We start from the raw sequence: 21,545 nt of genomic DNA on the forward strand, positions 1-21,545 counted from the left end.
AAGAAAGAATATGTGTTGTTGCAAGAGTTGTTGATCTACAGGGAGGAACTCATTCCACCAGACTCATCTAAGTATTCTCCACCTCTTTCCCAATCCTACCAACCACTATTTCATATCTCTATTTTGTAGCCACCGTGGACAACCACCTAGAGAAAATCCAACCATCCTGAAGAGTTGGGTTGATCCTTGGGTAGTGTGCACCTTCTCCTTACCTTATTCCACCACCATACATCTTCCCAGCACTTCCTTTCACCTTCCCTACATTCCTACAACTTTCAGCTAAGTTTCTTGTAGTAAATCAGGACATCCTGTGGTAACTACAGGAAATCCTGTAGCAGCTACAGGAAACCCTATAGTAGCCTGTTTTAGACTATTTTTGGCAGAAATGATGATTAGAACCTAGGATAGGCCTTCAACTTGACTTCCATACCCCTTAATGCCATTTTGGACAAGTTTTTCCATACCTTCTGTTGACACCTAATCCTCATGATTGGGTGAATATAATGTAAATAGATAAATAAGTAATATGAACAATCATCGGGAGATGAAGTGAACAGTCTCTCCCTCATGTATATAATGAATAACTACCTGAAGGAATATACAGGAATCATTTTTGCCTTGAGGGGTTACTGCCTGGACTGACATGGTATCAGAGCCAGCTCCATTTTTTTAGCTTTTATGCCTTTTGTAACTCCCTATTCTACTCCTCTAATCTCCATTCAAAAGCGTTGTCCATACGCTGCCCATATAATACGTTGCCCATAAATGTTGCATACAAAGCGCTGCTCCATAAACGTTGGTGTCAGTGGCTTGAACACTGCTGCCACACTTCCTCTGCTACAACGTTCCTCTGCTACAATGCCAGAAGTTGTGTGCTCGGAGGATTGCGTGTAAATGGTATGTTGTGCCGTACCCTGCGTTGAATGGAATGTTGGATTACTACTCTGCGTTTGACCGTGAACTTCATCGAACTGTGCACTGGTTGTGTTGGTCATGGTCTACGTGTAAATGGGGTGTAAATGGTACCATTGTTCGGTGTGTTGATAAACTGTGAGCGCTGGAATGGACTTTCTTGGTGAGCGCTGGATGAAATCTATTCTAAATGATGGAAGCATGGTGAGACCCATACCTGTATAGTGTGTTAACCTTTTTTGTTTTTGAAGACCGTGCATTCCTGGTGTGCGTTGGTTTTAACTCCATGCTGCATTGTTTGTATGTTTAAATAAAAAGAGGGATCGTAAGGTATGATGGTGTATTATTGGTGCGATACATTTTTTTACATGAAAGCATATGTTCATGTGTGAAGGCTGTGTTATATGTGTTAGTGTCAGTCTTTTCAGCCTTCCTACAGTGATCAAATATGCTCTTACAAAGTGATTTTTGAGTGTCAAGGTCAAATTTTGTCATTTCAGTGAGTCTTCAAGCAAAATTTGGTCACTAAGCATTAGGTCTAGGGTTTTCTTTCACTCTGTTCAAAGTTACCCAAATGTCAGTTTATGTCATCATTCAGCTGAGTTTATCATCATTCAGAGGGTTTTCATTGTCATGTCAGTGTCTAATGAGTCATTTCACACCTTGTTCATGCTTCAGTTGTGCCTAGGCAAGCTCATTTCCCTCTCCTAGGGTTTTGAAGCCAATTTCTCTTGGATGGTCAAATCACTGGAAAAACTTGTTTCCTGATGTTAATACACCCTCCCCTATCCTTAAAATACTTTATCAAACACTTCCCAACACTCAGATCCGCCAAATTCCTCATTTTTGCGCAAACCCTAGTTTCTAGCTACAACCTGGCGATTTTCTAGGTTTGGCCTGTGTTTTGTCCTTTTCGACCCCTTCCCCTCACTCAATCTCTGAGATTCCACTTTCCCCTGCTTCCTAACATCCCTCCCCACTCCCAAAAATTTCCCCAAGAATTTAGAAGCCCTCTATCCCCTTCATTTCGCTCCATTTCGACAAAATCCCTTGTTTCACACATCGGGACAAGTTTCACTCAAAAGCTGTTTCTGAGCAATCAAAGATGAATTTTGCAAAACTGAGAGAGGTTTTTATCCACAGCATGCCAAGGAAGAAAAACCTCTTTCACTTTTTACACAGGTGTCATGGTTTGAGAGAAATGTCAAAAATACCGGCGAGAACGAAGGTGCTCCAAGGACGGTTGGCCAAAGCACAAAAACGAAGGAAAACACCCGATCCACTCCAAATTTTGGCCAAAGCCTCTTTGACTGAGCATGGTACTTGATTGGGGACTCCCAGCCCAAATTTCAAGAAATTTGGAGAAAATTTTGTCATTTGTGAATTTTTTGTGCAATTTACAGGTTTTGGCCATTGGAATGGTCTCACCCCGGGTGAGACCATTTTGGAGGACTGCTCGGAATTTTGAAAACTTGGCATTTTTGGAAAGGGCATGCAAAGAGAAAAACTACCAATACTTGGGAGAAGCCTGATTTTGAGATTTGAGCCTCCAAAAGCTCAAAATACATCAAAAAAATGACTTTCTGCCCACTTTTTGAGTTGCAGAAAGTGACCTTGGGAGAAATGGTTTTTGAGGGGGAAAAACAACTCCAAATTCAGAAATTCCACTTTGGATGGAAAGTAGAGAGACCAAGCTTTCCAATGAGCCATCTTGCACCTGATTTGGACCAGTGGAACCCACTCAAAAGTTGCTGCAAAGGGGCGCGACCATTTGAACAGGGGGCGCGACCATTTGAGCCAGCTTTGCCAGAATTGACCTTTTTTGTCAAAAAACACTGTTTTGACTATGGTTGACCATTTTTACTTGTAGATGATGGATAAATGTAATATTTTCATGGCACTTTGATAGATTTTATCTGTCTTTACCCTTCTAGAAGCTTCCTTGATGTAAAAAGTGTGAATAATTAATGCATGAATCAGTTAGCTAAGTAATAGAGGCAAGTTGTTTGGCTGCCTATTTTCTAGTTCTTACTTTAGAATTAGTTCAAACTGCTCCTAGGAAGCTGAACTCGACCCCTAGAGGTGGGGAAAGGAGTTAGATGGTCTAGATGGTCTATATTATGCTCTCTCTTTCTCATTTTCATGGTTGGACTCTTGTGGGAGAAGCATTATTGTATATTGTACATCTATTACTGCAATTTGAGGAAAAGGAAGGCCAGGGTTTTGCAGACATCATTGTGGATTCTAGTGGATTGATGTGTTGATGGTGTGTTCTCTACATGTTCTTGTAAGTTTGTTTATGTATTCCACATCTCTCTTTTGCTTCTAATTGGACAGATGAAGTGGTAAAGTTTGAATTCATGCTTTGACATGCTCAGCTTTTTAGTTTGTTCAATATTTATGTTTTCTACTGTCTAGAGAGGATTCAAAATGGTTGTTTGCCCTCTTTAGCTCCTCCTCTATCATCCTTGATCATCCATCTCAGATTAAGGCATCAGCACTCACTCCTACCTTGCCCCAAAGATCCCCCTGCAAAAACTGAGCCCAATCCCCGCACCCTGAATTGCGCTCCCTTCAATTGCCACCAAAAACCCCAAAAATCTTTAAATCAACCTCCCTTATCAATTTACTAGCCTAAAATCTTTATTCCTAATTGGTCAGCTTATCCTATTGAAAGATCTACCGAATCTGACCCGAGAGAGCCTTCTCATACCTCGTAGGGCTAGCTACGAGGTGAAATGGTTTGATGTAGCCTTGAGAGTTTGTCTATCTCAGCCTAGGTGAATTCCAAGCGCTAACATATTGGCGACCATACTGGGGAGAACAAACAACTTGTTTGTGGGTTGATGTGTTTGTTTCATAAGTCTTAGACGGAGCCTGAAGTTACGCCAGAAGCCTTCGAAAACGCTCTTGTTTTACATCAGCGTTAGTAGATAAACGCTGCTTCAGTCAATCTCCGTGAGCTTGTGAATACAGAACTTCATTTGCATTTTACCCCAGTACATGTATCAAGTTCAGATCTGATTGTTGATGGTGAACAACGATCAGACACTTGACAGGCTGAATCATTCACTGGCGACTCCTTCACTGACAAACCCAACGATCAATGCTTCATGGTGACTTCACTGTAGAGAGATCAGTAGCTGTGAGATTTTCAAGATGGATCAGATCGCAAGAAGATATGCTCCCTTGAGTCGAGATCACATCCCCGGTTTTCCAAATAAAATTCCGAAGGTAGATTGGTCAAGGAATTTGCCTACATTTAGTGATGATGGTAAGAAGGATGCTGCTTTACATCTAGTCAGATTTCATATGCATATTCGCAAATTCAAGATTGATTTTCCTGAGGATTACTTGATGAAGATATTCTTGGCCACTCTGGAAGGTACAGCTCAATCATGGTATGAAAGTTTGCCGCCTGCTTGTATTTATTGTTTAAAGGATTTTCATGCTATGTTCATTGAAAGATATAAGGACTCTTATCCATCATTGAATTTAGTTCAAGACTGTTGCAAGCATGCCTATAGTTTTATTGAAAGCCTTGAGAAGTTTTATGAAGATGATAATTTTATGGATGAAGAGATCATGGAAGCTCTGTATGAAAATCCGTTTCAACAGCACATAGAAATCTTAGAGGATACTTGTCAAGATCAGCAGGTTGAAGATGGTCATATGGCTGTAGTTGATGGAAGAGAAGAGCTTGTTTCAGATTTACCCACAGAAGAAGACAGCAGCATGCAACCCATCAAAGAGAGCTTTACTGTTGAGATCATAGACAGAGTTTTGGATTCAGATGTTCATGAACAGCAAGGTGAGATCTTTGTGCAAGTAAGTGATGAACCTCCTTTCAATAGCTCAGTACTAAATGATAGTTTGAGTGCCTTGTCATATGAAGATAATCATTGTTTAAGCAAAAGAAAACAAAAGGCATTGTCTCCTTTGTCTGAAGAGGAGATAGATCAGCTTTTGAAAGGTCTTGTTACAGCCCAAGCTACAGCAGATTTGCAATGCTCACAGAGTCAGGAAAGTGTTGGGGAAACTTCTTCCTTTGTTGAAAAAGATGACTGTCTTGTAGATCAGCAAATAGATAATGTTTTCCTTCACAAAGATGATAATCCGGCTGTCATATCATATGAAGATCACCCACCATATTGTCTGACCACCGAAGATCATAGCATACAGGATTACCTTTCAGATTCTTCATATGTTTCATGTGCTGAAAAGTTTTTCCAAGAAGAGATCTGCTCATCCATTTGTTCAGAGATTTTTGAAGCCCATGAACATACTCTTTCCGAAGCACACGATGAAGGCATATCAGAATTTGAAGCAAAGGATACTTTGTTCTTTCAGCAGGAGGTGGCAGTGGCAAATCTTCATGTTTTTCATGATCCTCTAGCAAGTTTGTTGCAGCCAGCAGTGATAGTGTTTATTGCAGTGTTCAGTGATGAAGGAGAATATGGTCAACTATGTTTTTGGATGCTCAGTGATAGGTTTGTATTGTTGACCAAAAGATCTGATAAGAAGAATCAATCAAGAAGGCATCTGCTTGATTGGTTGCATTGGCATTTTGATATAGTTTGATGTATATTGTCTTGTAAGAAACACAGGTGGTTGTCATCATGATTTCAAATCTTGATGGACTGCTGCCCTTCCATAAGCTTTTTAAGTTCTTGTTTTAGTTAAGTCAGTCATGAGTCATTTGTGTTTGGTCTATTGAGTGAGTTTTTTCAAGTTATTTCAGTTTGCCATCGAGTCGGTTAGAGTCAAGCTTCAGTTAAGTTTCAGTCAGTTTTCAGTCAAGTTTTCATTCAATAAATGTGTCAAAGTTTTGTGTCAAAGGTGTAAATAATGACTCCATCGCCCAATGGTTGCAAGCACTGGTCTGCTCTCCCAGATGTCTAAGGTTCTTGGCACCTCCAAGGAGCTACCATCCCCATTGGAGCCAATGTTAGTGTCAGTCTTTTCAGCCTTCCTACAGTGATCAAATATGCTCTTACAAAGTGATTTTGGAGTGTCAAGGTCAAATTTTGTCATTTCAGTGAGTCTTCAAGCAAAATTTGGTCACTAAGCATTAGGTCTAGGGTTTGCTTTCACTCTGTTCAAAGTTGCCCAAATGTCAGTCTATGTCATCATTCAGCTGAGTTTATCATCATTCAGAGGGTTTTCATTGTCATGTCAGTGTCTAATGAGTCATTTCACACCTTGTTCATGCTTCAGTTGTGCCTAGGCAAGCTCATTTCCCTCTCCTAGGGTTTTGAAGCCAATTTCTCTTGGATGGTCAAATCACAGGCAAAACTTGTTTCCTGATGTTCATACACCCTCCCCTATCCTTAAAATACTTTATCAAACACTTCCCAACACTCAGATCCGCCAAATTCCTCATTTTTGCGCAAACCCTAGTTTCTAGCTACAACCTGGCGATTTTCTAGGTTTGGCCTGTGTTTTGTCCTTTTCGACCCCTTCCCCTCACTCAATCTTTGAGATTCCACTTTCCCCTGCTTCCTAACATCCCTCCCCACTCCCAAAAATTTCCCCAAGAATTTAGAAGCCCTCTATCCCCTTCATTTCGCTCCATTTCGACAAAATCCCTTGTTTCACACATCGGGACAAGTTTCACTCAAAAGCTGTTTCTGAGCAATCAAAGATGAATTTTGAAAAACTGAGAGAGGTTTTTGTCCAAAACATGCCAAGGAAGAAAAACCTCTTTCACTTTTTACACAGGTGTCATGGTTTGAGAGAAATGTCAAAAATACCGGCGAGAACGAAGGTGCTCCAAGGACGGTTGGCCAAAGCACAAAAACGAAGGAAAACACCCGATCCACTCCAAATTTTGGCCAAAGCCTCTTTGACTGAGCATGGTACTTGATTGGGGACTCCCAGCCCAAATTTCAAGAAATTTGGAGAAAATTTTGTCATTTGTGAATTTTTTGTGCAATTTACAGGTTTTGGCCATTGGAATGGTCTCACCCCGGGTGAGACCATTTTGGAGGACTGCTCGGAATTTTGAAAACTTGGCATTTTTGGAAAGGGCATGCAAAGAGAAAAATTACCAATACTTGGGAGAAGCCTGATTTTGAGATTTGAGCCTCCAAAAGCTCAAAATACATCAAAAAAATGACTTTCTGCCCACTTTTTGAGTTGCAGAAAGTGACCTTGGGAGAAATGGTTTTTGAGGGGGAAAAACAACTCCAAATTCAGAAATTCCACTTTGGATGGAAAGTAGACAGACCAAGCTTTCCAATGAGCCATCTTGCACCTGATTTGGACCAGTGGAACCCACTCAAAAGTTGCTGCAAAGGGGCGCGACCATTTGAACAGGGGGCGCGACCATTCGAGCCAGCTTTGCCAGAATTGACCTTTTTTGTCAAAAAACACTGTTTTGACTATGGTTGACCATTTTTACTTGTAGATGATGGATAAATGTAATATTTTCATGGCACTTTGATAGATTTTATCTGTCTTTACCCTTCTAGAATCTTCCTTGATGTAAAAAGTGAATAATTAATGCATGAATCAGTTAGCTAAGTAATAGAGGCAAGTTGTTTGGCTGCCTATTTTCTAGTTCTTAGTTTAGAATTAGTTCAAACTGCTCCTAGGAAGCTGAGCTCAACCCCTAGAGGTGGGGAAAGGAGTTATATGGTCTAGATGGTCTATATTATGCTCTCTCTTTCTCATTTTCATGGTTGGACTCTTGTGGGAGAAGCATTATTGTATATTGTACATCTATTACTGCAATTTGAGGAAAAGGAAGGCCAGGGTTTTGCAGACATCATTGTGGATTCTTGTGGATTGATGTGTTGATGGTGTGTTCTCTACATGTTCTTGTAAGTTTGTTTATGTATTCCACATCTCTCTTTTGCTTCTAATTGGACAGATGAAGTGGTAAAGTTTGAATTCATGCTTTGACATGCTCAGCTTTTTAGTTTGTTCAATATTTATGTTTTCTACTGTCTAGAGAGGATTCAAAATGGTTGTTTGCCCTCTTTAGCTCCTCCTCTATCATCCTTGATCATCCATCTCAGATTAAGGCATCAGCACTCACTCCTACCTTGCCCCAAAGATCCCCCTGCAAAAACTGAGCCCAATCCCCGCACCCTGAATTGCGCTCCCTTCAATTGCCACCAAAAACCCCAAAAATCTTCAAATCAACCTCCCTTATCAATTTACTAGCCTAAAATCTTTATTCCTAATTGGTCAGCTTATCCTATTGAAAGATCTACCGAATCTGACCCGAGAGAGCCTTCTCATACCTCGTAGGGCTAGCTACGAGGTGAAATGGTTTGATGTAGCCTTGAGAGTTTGTCTATCTCAGCCTAGGTGAATTCCAAGCGCTAACAATATGTACGGTCATTCTTATGATTAATGTGTGTTCGATTAGAATGGAGTAATAAGAATAATAATATATTATATGGAGTGATAATATATTATTTCAAATGGGAATAACAGAAGTGAACATGACATGAAATTCATTAAGTTTTTTTATGGCGATGTTTTATATGGTATAAAAAAAACATATACAGGTATATGGAAGGGATAGCATATATATTTGAGAAGTGGAAGGTATAATATATATATATTTTTCTATCAGTAGAAGTAATTTTTATAGAGAATGCATTCAATCATATCCATGGTGGGAATAGTTCTCACTGGTAAGGAGAACTATCCTGAATGGTCCCCAATGATAAAACACACCCTCATTTTCAGTGAGTTGTGGAAAGGAGTGTGTGTCGAAGATGGAGACAATGAACCAGTATAGCCTACCTCAGCCATAGAGCTTGTCATTTGGGAAAAAAGGAACAACAAAGCTTATGCTTTAATCGCAACATCTATAAATGAAGAGGGAGTGGCCATATTTTGTCATTTTCAACTGGCTTTGAAGCCTTACAAAAGCTGAAAGAACTCTATGACTCACATTCTGCACTTGAAGTTGTTCAACTCATGATTAAACTCTTCACTCTTGAACTGCAAAATAATGATCCTCTTGCTCTTACATCTGAAGTAAAGTCTATAATGCATGATATCAAATCCACTAAGGTTGAATTGGATATTCCTCTTATCACTTTTCTCAAGGCACTTTATCCTACTTACTCCAATTATCTTGAGTCATTATAAGCAAATGGTAATCTCAAAGATATCACCTTTGACTCTCTTGTGAAAAAGTTTGCTGAAAGAGAGAAAGCTTTTGGAAAGAAGACAGCCCCTGAATCTTCTGAAGAGGCTATGTGCCTTTCTCATAAAGAAAAGAATCCTGCTCAAGATTCTTCAAGAGGAAGAGGTGGCTGAAGAGGAAGAGGAAGATATTTCAGAGGCAGGGGGGGCAAGCACTCTCAAGGAGAAAAGGTAGATTTGCACTGCATTCCCTACAAACTAAATGGATCACATGATGCCTCTACATGCAAGCTACCATGGGACAAAATTGAGTAGCAAAGAAACCAACAGAAAGGTAAAATTGATGATACAAACAAAGGTAAATCACTTGAATCCACTCACTATGTTGTGGCACAATGTAATATTGGAGTAAATGAAGATTTATTTAATGCTTCACTTTCTTCTTGGAAAAATGATTGGTTGCTTGATTCAGGAGCAACCTACCACATGACTCATAGAAAATATTTTTTCTAAGAATTTACTGACAATGTTGATGGAGCAGTATACTTTTTAGACCAATCAAAAATCAAGCCATCAGGGCTTGGCACAATCAGGCTTAAACTGCCTGGTCTTCTAGACTTTCTTCTGCATCATGTTCTATATCTACCACATCTCAAGAGAAACTTGTTGTCCTTGGTCCACATCCGCCAGCAAGGTCACTCCATTCATATGTTTGATGGCAAGCTTGAGGTAAGAAAAGCATCTGACCACTCACTTGTCATGAGGGGAATAGAGGAAGAAAGGCTTCTCAAGCTGCAAGGAACCTCTGTTTGTGCACAACATTTCTCATACAATTCTCATCATGAAGAAGGTACACTTCCATCAAGTTTATTATGGCATGCTAGATTTGGACATTTGAACTATGAAAACCTCCACTTGTTGAAGAAAATGGTGTTGCTGGTTTGCCTACAATTCCTAGGAAATTTAAGCAATGTGATGCTTGTATTCTAGGAAAGCATAGCAAACAGTCTTTTCATGATTCACATTCAAGAGCACATAGAAAACTTGAACTCATTCATTCAGATTTATGTGGTCCAATGCATGTTCCTTTTGCAAATGGAAATAAATATATGATGACATTTATTGATGACCACACAAGAATGTGTTGGGTTTATTTATTGAAGAAAAAATCTGATGCTTTTCAAACATTCAAGAATTTTCATAAATGGATTGAAAATGATGCAAAATATCATATTGGGTCTATTCGCACTGATAATGGAAAAGAATACACATCAAATGAATTTGAAAACTATCTTCGCCAACATGGGTTCAAACATCAAACAACTGTACCTTATAATCCCCAACAGAATGGTGTAGCTGAAAGAATGAATATGACAATCTTAAATATGGTACGATCCATGCTCTTCTTCAAAAATGTAAAGATAATGTTTTGGGCTGATGCTGTTCTATGTGCTGCATATATAAATAATAGATGTCCATCTAATGCTATTAGAAACAAGACTCCTTATGAAATGTGGTATGGACATGTTCCTTCGGTAAAGCATCTCAGGGTCTTTGGTTCCACCTGTTATGCCTTGATACCAAAGGTACATAGAAACAAGCTTGGTGCTAGAAGTCGTAAGTGTATCTTCCTAGGGTATTCAAACACCTCCAAAGCATATCGTCTCTATGATAAAGTAAATAAAAAGTTTGTTGTATCTAGAGATGTCATTTTTCTTGAATCATCCAAAACTGACAATGTTGTTGAGCGACAACTTGATCGCTTGGATAGATTCGTAAAAGCAAAATAATTTCAAGAATTTGATAATCAGATTCCACATCTTGAATGGGGGATTCCTATACTAGATCAACATGTGGAATCTTCTTCTAAAGAAAACTCTCCCATGCATGAAACTCGAACAACAGATGATGCTTTAAGTGATGTGATTGATAGAATTGGGAGACTCAATATTGATTCAATCCCAACTCAATCAACGGAGCAGCCTGGACCATCTGAGAAAGGTCCCCCAAAGGGGCTGACAAAGACACTTGAAAGTGTTCATCCTGATGAGGTTGGAAAGACAGGAACTAGAAATTCAAACTGGCAAAATGGAGGTGATGTGGATTACTCTAATTCACCTGTTGATATGGATGTTTCTTATGATTGTGAATTGAACTTGTCTACAGATTTTGAACCAACTTCCTTCAAAGAATCTGCTTCTCATGATGAATGGAAAGAAGCGATGCAAAAGGAGTATGATGCCCTCATAAAGAACGACACTTGGAAGCTGGTTGATCCTCCATTAGGAACCAAACCAATTGGCTGCAATTGGGTCTACAAGAACAAGTATAAAGCTGATGGCTCACTTGACAAGCACAAAGCTAGGCTTGTGGCAAAAGGTTTTGCACAGAAGGAAGGGGTCGATTATGAGGAGACTTTTGCCCCCACAGAAAAATGGGCTACCATCCAGACACTCTTTTCCCTAGCAGCTCAGAATGGTTAGAAATTCCATCAAATGGATGTAAAAACTGCTTTCTTGAATGGAGATCTAAAAGAGAATGTTTTTATGTCCCAACCTGAAGGATTTGCTGTGAAAGGACATGAAAATAAAGTATGCAAATTGGCAAAGTCCTCATATGGCCTCAAACAAGCACCGCGAGCCTGGTATGAAAAACTAACTCAGCATCTTCTGAAACTCAATTTCAAATATTATGATCTTGATGATGCAAATTTATTTATCAAGAAAGTTTGATCCAGGTGGATATTGGTGGCCACCTGCCAAGTCCACCTGGACCCCCACCATTGTCTTTCTCAGCATTTTCAGTTTCCTTAATTGTAGCACAACTTACTATTTTTAGCAGTTTTCCGGGTCCTGAACTTCCGGAGCCGTTTTGAGGCCTTAAACGACATTTTTTGGGGAATCTGAGGGCAACATGGGTCCATGGAATGTTGCTCGTTCCAAAAATGGTAGTACTCGGATAGATCTTTCTAACGAGCTATTGCATGCGTCAAACGAAGATCATATGCCAAAGTTACGACCCCGGGAAGTTGATGTACCAATTTACCCCAAACGGGGCCCACAATTTGGCGTTTCATCTCCTAGGGTTAGGTTTTGGAATGTTAAGGGTTTTCCATTGTTTCTCAACAATAAATAGGCCTTCGAGCCTCATTGTAACACAGTTCAGAGGCATGTAGCCATCACATATCTTCTCAAAGATAAGCTACCATCGCCCTAGCTGGTTTATTTCCATTTCTGGTTGTAAGCATATTTCAGTATTTTCCATTAATGAAATGAAGTATTATTTTCGCTGCATCTTTGTGTATATGGTTATCTCTGTAATTTGTTGCCTTCCTGTTTAAATCTGGATCAGTGGTATCAGAGCGGTCTGCTTTTTCTCTGTTTTTCTTTGCATGTCCCCAACAAGGTCGGGATATAAGGAGTTAGGGCTTGAACTGGTTGAACCTTTGCAAGACCAGCCTCGCAAATCCTGACGGCCTCCCATGGTAGACGATAAGAAAGATGAGGGGGCAGGAGATCCCATCAAAATCTTGCTCGAAGAAGCCCTCGAGCGACAACGGAACGCGATGATGGACAGCTTTGCCCAGATCCTTCAGCGGCTACCCAGAAGCGACGCATCGGCTTCCAGCAGCTACTCTGGAAACGCCACACCCTTTAAGGTACAAGTTAATTTTGAAATCCCCATATTCGAGGGTCAGATAGACGCAGATGTCGTAGATAAATGGTTAAATCTGCTAGAGGGTTATTTTTCTGTTCATGATTTTTCGAGTCGGGAAAAGATTGTTTTTGCTCTTCTCAAAGCAGCCCCCCACGTCAAGGACTGGTGGGAAACCTACTGCGAGCAAAAGGATGAAAGTACTGGCTCACTATTTTCAGCCGCACCCACCTGGGATTCGTTCCGGGATGCCGTCAAGGAGCAGTACTACCCTGTTGGAAGCTATGAGGATGAATACATAAATTGGACCACGCTGCGGCAGGGAAGGGACCAAGACGTGCCGGAGTTCACCAATCTTTTCCATACCCTTCACACAAAGTTGGGTATCAAGGATTCAGAGCAACATTTGATACTCAAATACCGTGGCTGCCTGCACAAGTACATCCAGGAAGAAATACAATTCCTAAACATCCCCTCGCTCGGCGCAACATACCGATATGCCGTCAAGGTCGAACAGAAGTTTAAACAAAAGAAGCGAGATTTTGGATCTGCGAATCCAAAGCAGGGGAAAGGTGCCCCGAAACCACAGAACAAAGGAAAAAGCCAAGGCGGGATAGCCTAAGACAACCAGCCGAAGCTGCAAGCAAAGAACAGTGCCGCGAAGCCGAGAAAGGACACTGGAAAATGGTGCGAGTTCCATAAGAGCTCCACTCACAACACAAGTGAGTGTCGAGCCAAGCGGTCACTGGTGGCTGAGCTAAAGGTTTCAGAATCAGATGCATGTTCCGACTCTGAGTCAGAACCCGATAAGGGGTATGAAAAAGGGAAGCAGATCATTGATGCGGATCCCAGCGCCACTGTTGCTACCGCAAAGATCCAAAAAAATGAACCCGAAGATCCAGAGGAGGAGGAGCGTCTCTTCCACTCTCAGATGTGGGTAAAGGGCTCCCCGATACAGTTCATTGTTGATAGCAGGAGTCAAAAGAACCTCATTTCGGCAGAGGTCGTGAAGCAGTTGGGCTTACCGACCACATCACATCCACAACCATACACCATTAGGTGGCTGCACCAAGGACGAGATCTTCGCGTGAGCCAGCAGTTTCGCCTTCCATACAACATCAAACCCTTCACGGATGAGGTATTGTGTGACATTGCTCCCCTTGAAGTTTGTGATGTATTATTAGGACAACCATACTTGTGGAAGCGACATGCTGTGTATGAATCAAGACCCCGTGCTGTTATTATTACATTGGGAAATAAGTTGTTCAAGATACGAGAGGTAGCACCACCTGCCGCCATCTCTTTGATTACTGCAAAACAATGCAGTAAGATCATTTCCAAAACCACGAAATTTGTTTTCCTGATGATACGCCCTCAAGGAAAGAAGAAGACAGTGGCCGCGGCCTCCAGACGGGGTCCCTCTGCACGACAACTACAGATGGACAAGATTGTGGAGGAGTACGAGGACATCTTCGCCTCCCCGGCAGGGGTTCCTCTGCACTGTCAAGTCAAGCACTCCATCGATCTGACCCCAGGTGCGCCGCTACCCAATGGACCAATTTATCGGTGCTCCGTTCTGGAGAACAATGAAATCAAGAGGCAGATTCAGGAGCTCCTGCAGAAAGGTCACATCCATCCGAGTCCATCGCCCTGTGGGTGCCCGATCATGTTGGTACAGAAGAAGGATGGGACGTGGAGACTCTGTATTGACTATCGGGCGCTGAACAAGATCACTGTCCGTAATAGGTACCCGATCCCGCGGATTGATGACCTCCTAGACCAACTAAAGGGGGCGAAATATTTCAGCAAGATCGATCTGAAGTCAGGATATCACCAGGTACCAATCAAACCCTCTGATGTGTGGAAGACTACCTTCAAATCCAAGGAGGGCCTCTTCGAATGGTTGGTCATGCCTTTCGGATTGACGAATGCTCTTGCAACCTTTATGAGGCTAATGGATGACATCTTGCGGCCATTCACCAACTCGTTTGTAGTAGTATACTTGGATGACATTCTGATCTTCAGCCAGAGTTGGGAAGAGCACCTCCACCACATCCGACAGGTTCTCCAAACACTGCGGCAACACAAGCTATGTGCCAATTTGGAGAAATGCACTTTTGGCATGACCTAGGTTCAGTATCTGGGATACATCATTGATGAACAGGGGGTGCATGTCAATCCAGCCAAGATCCAAGTCATTCGGGATTCCAACCACTCTAACAGAGCTCCGCAGCTTTCTAGGTCTTGCCAACTTCTACTGCAGGTTTGTGTTGGGGTTTTCTCATATTTATTGGCCCTTGAGTCAGGTCACCAAGGGAGGGGTGAAAGCAAGATTCTTTTGGTCTGAATCTCAACAGAAGGCATTCATGGAGTTGAAGAATCGCCTCTGCACGGCACCAGTGCTCGCATTACCAGATTTACAACAACCATTTGAGGTCGAGACATATGCCTCTGACTATGCTATTGGGGCAGTCCTTACTCAACATGGACATCCAGTGGCATATCACAGTGAAACAGTTTCAGACACAGTCCGGAAGTACCCCACTTATGATAAAGAGATGTATTCCATTGTACAGGCCTGCCGACAATGGAAGCATTACATTTTGGGGAAGGAAACGGTCATCCACACAGACCACCGACCCCTGCAGTTCATACAGACCCAAGGGAAATTGCAGAATGATCGCCATCAGAAGTGGTCTACATACCTGCAACAGTTCCACTTGAATATCAAGTATAAGAAGGGCAGCACCAATAATGTTGCAGATTTCCTCAGTCGACCACCGATCATGACGTTAACCACCGTGCTCAACTCTTGTGGGCACGAGACTTCTGATTGGCCACTTCTCTACAAGAGCGACCCAGAATTCGGCCACACATACCAGACACTCTTGGAGGGTCGGCGTGTTGCATATTTTCACCTCCAGGATGCCCTATTATGCCACCTCGGTCACCTTTGTGTTCCTTCAAGCGAGCGTGCCAAGATGGTTTTGGAAGCACACTACAGTCGGGCTGCTGGGCATTTCGAGGTCGAGAAAACAGTGGCAGTGCTGCAAAATTATTTCTATTGGCCGAATCTTCGACAGGATGTTGGGAAGTACATCAGATCATGTACTGCCTATGCCATTGCCAAACCGACCATTAAGAAGCACGGCCTCTATACCCCGTTGCCTACCCCTAGTCGACCTTGGGAATCCATCTCCATGGATTACATGTCAGGCCTTCCTTCCACTAAGCATGGAAATGACTGTGTTTTTGTGGTCGTCGACAGGTTCTCGAAGATGGCCATTATGGTGGCCTGCAAGAAGAATATCACAACAGAAGCCACTGCTAAACTCTTCTTTGAACGAGTGTGGGTGCACTTTGGGATCCCACAGTCTATCATCTCAGATCGGGACAGTCGATTTCTCAGCACATTTTGGTCCAGTCTCTGGTCAATGCTGGACACCAAACTCACGAAGTCCACAGCCTTCCATATTCAAATTGATGGCCAGACAGAGGTTGTCAATAGGATGATTGTGCACATTCTGCGCATGTATAACTCAAAGCATCCACGCACATGGGACGAGAGCCTCCCCTATGTTCAGCACAGCTACAACCGAGCTCTTCACAGCTCCACTGGCCATAGCCCTTTTCAGGTGGGTTTGGGATTCCAGCCACTATGCCCCATTGATGTGGCCATGCCACTTGCAGCTACTCACATGAATTCAGCTCATGTCCAGTCCGAAACAGATAAGGCCACGAGTTTCATTGAGCGCATCCAACATATTCACCAGCAGGTCCATGACATTCTTTAGAAATCAAATGCCAAGTACAAGCAGCGACATGATCAACATTAGGTGCCACACAAGTTTCAGGTGGGCGACAAAGTCTGGTTGCATTTGCAAAAGGAACGCCTTACTGGAGCCTATCGGAAATTGAGACCACTCTAATATGGTACTTACACCATTACTAAGGCTATGGGACACAATTCATTTGAGCTCAGCATTCCCCCATTCCTTGGCCTACACCGAGTGTTCAATGTGGACCGCCTTCGGCCATACTTTCCACCATTGCTAGACACATCCGACATTGCAGAACAACTCAAACCCACAGAATTAAATCCAGATTGCATGGAACAAGCTGCAACTGATCGGATCATGGACACACAGATCAAGAACACTCGCCAACAGAATATCCAACTGTATCGAGTTGTCAAAGCAGGCCAACTCCTTCAGCAGGGCAAGTGGCTCACCAGGGAACAAGTTCAACAAAAGTTTCCTCATCTCATGGAGGAGCTCAACGCAATGGGGACCATTGCTTCCTAAGGGGGGAGGAATGATCCAGGTGGATATTGGTGGCCACCTGCCAAGTCCACCTGGACCCCCACCATTGTCTTTCTTAGCATTTTCAGTTTCCTTAATTGTAGCACAACTTACTATTTTTAGCAGTTTTTCGAGTCCTGAACTTCTGGAGCCGTTTTGAGGCCCTAAACGACGTTTTTTGGGGAATCCGAGGGCAACATGGGTCCATGGAATGTTGCTCATTCCAACAATGGTAGTACTCGGATAGATCTTTCTAATGAGCTATTGCATGCGTCAAACGGAGATCATATGCCAAAGTTACGACCCCGGGAAGTTGATGTACCAATTTACCCCAAACGGGGCCCACAGTTTGGCGTTTCATCTCCTAGAGTTAGGTTTTGGAATGTTAAGGGTTTTCCATTGTTTCTCAACAATAAATAGGCCTTCGAGCCTCATTGTAACACAGTTCAGAGGCATGTAGCCATCACATCTCTTCTCAGAGATAAGCTACCATCGCCCTAGCTGGTTTATTTCCATTTCTGGTTGTAAGCATATTTCAGTATTTTCCATTAATGAAATGAAGTATTATTTCCGCTGCATCTTTGTGTATATGGTTATCTCTGTAATTTATTGCGTTCCTGTTTAAATCCGGATCAAAGTTGGCAAAACAATTGTATATCTTGTGGTATATGTAGATGATCATTTGATGACAGGGAATAATGAAAGCTACATTGCATCCATAAAGAAGGAATTGGGGAAAAGTTTTGAAATGACTGATTTGGGCTATGTTCATTACTATCTTGGCATTGAAGTAACCCAACATCCGAAGTCCATATTTCTTTCTCAAAAGAAATACATTGGAGATCTGTTGAACAGTTTTGGCATGACAGAATGCAATCCTCTTAGTACTCCAATGGAACAAAACTTAAAGCTCACATTTGTTGAAGGAAAATAATTTGAGGATGCAACAAAGTATAGACAGCTTGTAGGAAGTCTCAACTACCTAACTACTACCAGACCAAACATTTTGTTTGTTGTTGGAATCCTATCCAGGTTTATGCAAAAGCCTTGTGAGGGACATTGGTTTGCTGCACAAAGAGTTCTAAGGTACTTTAAGGGAACTCAAGACTTTGGAATCAAGTATACACAGGTGGACGACTTCAGCTTGATTGGATACTCTGATTCAGACTTCGATGGAGACAAAGAAACTGGGGTATCTACTTCAAGATATGCTATGAGTCTTGGATTAGGAGCTGTCTCCTGGAGATCACGCAAACAATCAATTCTAGCAGATTCCACAACAGAAGCAGAATACGTGGCAGCAGCTGAAGCAACAAAAGAAATTGTGTGGCTCAGGAAAATTCTTGAAGATTTGTAGGTAAAACAAGTACAATCAACTCCACTCATGATTGACAATACCTCTGCAATAAAGTTGGCCAAGAACCCAAAGTTCCATGATCGAACGAAGCACATCAATACTAAATATCATCTGACTCGATATCATGTTGAAGCCAAAACAATCCATCTCCGTCATTGTTCCACAAATGAGCAAATTGCAGACATCTTCACCAAAGCACTTGGAAGAGAAAAGCTTGAATGATTCAGAATGATGCTTGGACTCACCAACATCCCTTCAGATTAAGGGGGGGAATGTTGACACCTAATCCTCATGATTGGGTGAATATAATGTAAATAGATAAATAAGTAATATGAACAGTCATCGGGAGATGAAGTGAACAGTCTCTCCCTCATGTATATAATGAAGACCTACCTAAAGGAATATACACGAATCATTTTTTCCTTGAGGAGTTACTGCCTGGCCTGACACCTTCCTCCCCTACAAAAGATCAGATTATTAGCTTAGCATTTATGTTTCTAAATTGAAAGCTAAAAGACTCTTTTCTGCAATGTTTAGCTTAGTGCATGCATACATCAATCATAGCACTTTTAGGATAATTTCCATGCTTACTTAGTCTAGATAGCTAGATGATATAATGCAAGGTTAAATTAGGTTTGTTTTGCAAGTAATGTGTGTTAATTCTTAGCTAGGTAATTTCATGTCATTTCTTAGCACTTTCTATTCAACACTTCCATTTCCTTAAACTAGGCAAGCATTTACTTTTTTCATTAAATATAGCTTTACATTCACTGTCATTAGTCAGCCTCCTTCTAGTCAATAGAACACTGGTTTGAGAAACCCTAGTGGTCTATCGCCCCAGTTGAGAAGTGACAAGAGTAGATTGTTGAATTTGTTGAGCATACAACACTGTCACCTCCAAGTTTGTATGAACCCTGGGTTGATAAAGTAAATTTGGTCTCCCTAGGAGTTGTAACATCCTTGTTGCAATACTGGGGCTCATCAACATCATAGGAGGGAAATTAAATTCTCTCAGCAATCTCTATCAAGGGGAAAAATTCTTCTAACACAAGAAAATTGTACTATCTTCAAGACAATGTTAGAGAAATTAATTCAGAAGGAGAAAATTGGTTTCAAAAGCTTCAACAATCATGAGTTAACAAATATAATTGAAAGTGAAATTGAGAAGTGCAAAAGAGCAAAAAAAGGAAATTAGAATCAAATTGTTTTCCTGTAAATGCTTGGTTTGATGAGGAATGAAAGATGGAAAGGAGAACTTTTAAAAAGGAAATCAAGGAGAAGATGAATTTAAAGTTATATAAGCATATACTAAAAAGGAAAAAGAATGAGTTCATGCAAACAAGGTGAGAAGAGTTAATATATCTAAGCAAGAATAACCCAAAGCTTTTCTGGTAGGAACTTCAACCAAGGAAGAATAAAATTGAAAATAACATTATAGTCAATCAATTGTTTGAATATGCAAGTCAACTCTATGAGAAAGAATCAAAGGTGGAGCCTCCCCCTAGGATCAACACAACTACAAAGATCTTCATGTTACAGGAGGTGATGATTGGAATTAAGAAGCCGAAAATAGGAAAGGAAAAGGACTTGGTTGAACTTCAAGCAAAGTATCTAGGATGGGGAATGAACGCTCTTGCACCACACATCATGGAAATATTCAACAACATCATTCAACAAGGATTTCCAAGAGACCCGACAACTAGCCTAGCAATACCCCTTTTTAAAAGTAGAGACATTAATAATCCTTCCAACAATAGAATAATTATGATCAATCCTTTATTTGCAAAACTTTTTGACAAGATGGTAGAAAATAGAATCAATAAGTGGGCATAAGTAAAAGAAAAGAGGGCAAGAGGACAAGCGGGTTTTAGGCCGAAGCATTCTACAGTGGATCATGGTATCACGTTGATACACATTGTTGAAAAGGTTTGGGAGGACAAATAAGAAGTATTTTTCTACTTTTTTGAATTCAAAAATGCATTTGACATAGTCCCTAGAGACAAATTGTGGCGTAGAATGGAAGAAATTGAAATTCCTTTGCATTATAGAGTCGTTATTCGTAGAATTTATGAGGAGGTGAAAGTCAAAATTAAAACCTCAACAGGTATTTCATAAAGCTTTAGAAGTGATATTGGAGTCAAGCAAGGTTTCCCTCTATCCCCTACTCTTTTTGGTTTATATATTGATAAAATGGAAGAGTGGCTAAATTTGCAAGGTGGAGATGGTGTTCGGTTGGGGGAGTTTGTGATAAAGCTTCTTTTGTATGTTGATGATCTTGTATTGATTTCTAAATCAACTGATGGATTGAAAATGCAACTATATGCCCTTGAGAATTTTTTTAGAGCAGTGGGGATGCAAGTCAATACTAGCAAGACCAAAACAATTATTTTCTCTAATAAAAGGAAGCAGAGCCAGCATACGTTCTTCTTTGAAGGAAATATTCTTGAAGAAGTAAATGAGTAAAAATACCTTAGGATTGATTTCAACAACAAACTTAATTGGTAGGATTGCATAAAGAAGAGAATTTTATGAGGGTGGAAATCACTATCTGCTCCTCAAAACAAATGTAGAGAGGCAGAGTTATGGGATTGGAAAACAATTAAAGTTCTTTTTGGACTCCTAGTTTGTCCAATGATGTTATATGGGTGTGAATTGTGGGCTAGCAGTACCCCCGTCTCAAAATGGAAGCAATTTAAGAAAATTAAAAAATGCTTGATCATGAGAAATTTCAAAATAAAAAGTTTGGTACCTTATGAGATAATGTTGAGTGAAACAGGAGCAACTCCCATCGAAGCAATTGCTATGGTGCGTCTCATAAGATATCTAAAAAGAATTGAGAAAATGTGAGTAGATAGATGGCCTAATATTATCTTCAATGAAGGCATGAGTGAAAGAAAGAAAACATGGATGAAACAAAACTACACATGGATACAAAATTGGAATATCTACCTCGATGTTTGTCCCACAAACAGAAAGGCGTTAAATAATTTTATTATAGAGAAGCTTCGTAAATGGGTATGGGGAAAAGAGTTGGGTAGAAATAAGAAGTACTACATTGAGGAATTCAACCATACATGTGATCTACAACAAAATGAGTTCACTGGAGCTAGCATTTCATGGAGGGAAAAGGTTCTTATTACTCAATTAAGAACCAACTCGCATCAACTTCAGTGTGAAACAGGACAGTGAAAAAGGCCTAAAGAAGCTTGGGA

Source organism: Pinus tabuliformis, chromosome 3_2 (assembly GCF_031772625.1).
Source record: "Pinus tabuliformis cultivar Carrire ecotype Pingquan chromosome 3_2, CPIR1, whole genome shotgun sequence".
NCBI lineage: Eukaryota > Viridiplantae > Streptophyta > Pinopsida > Pinales > Pinaceae > Pinus > Pinus tabuliformis.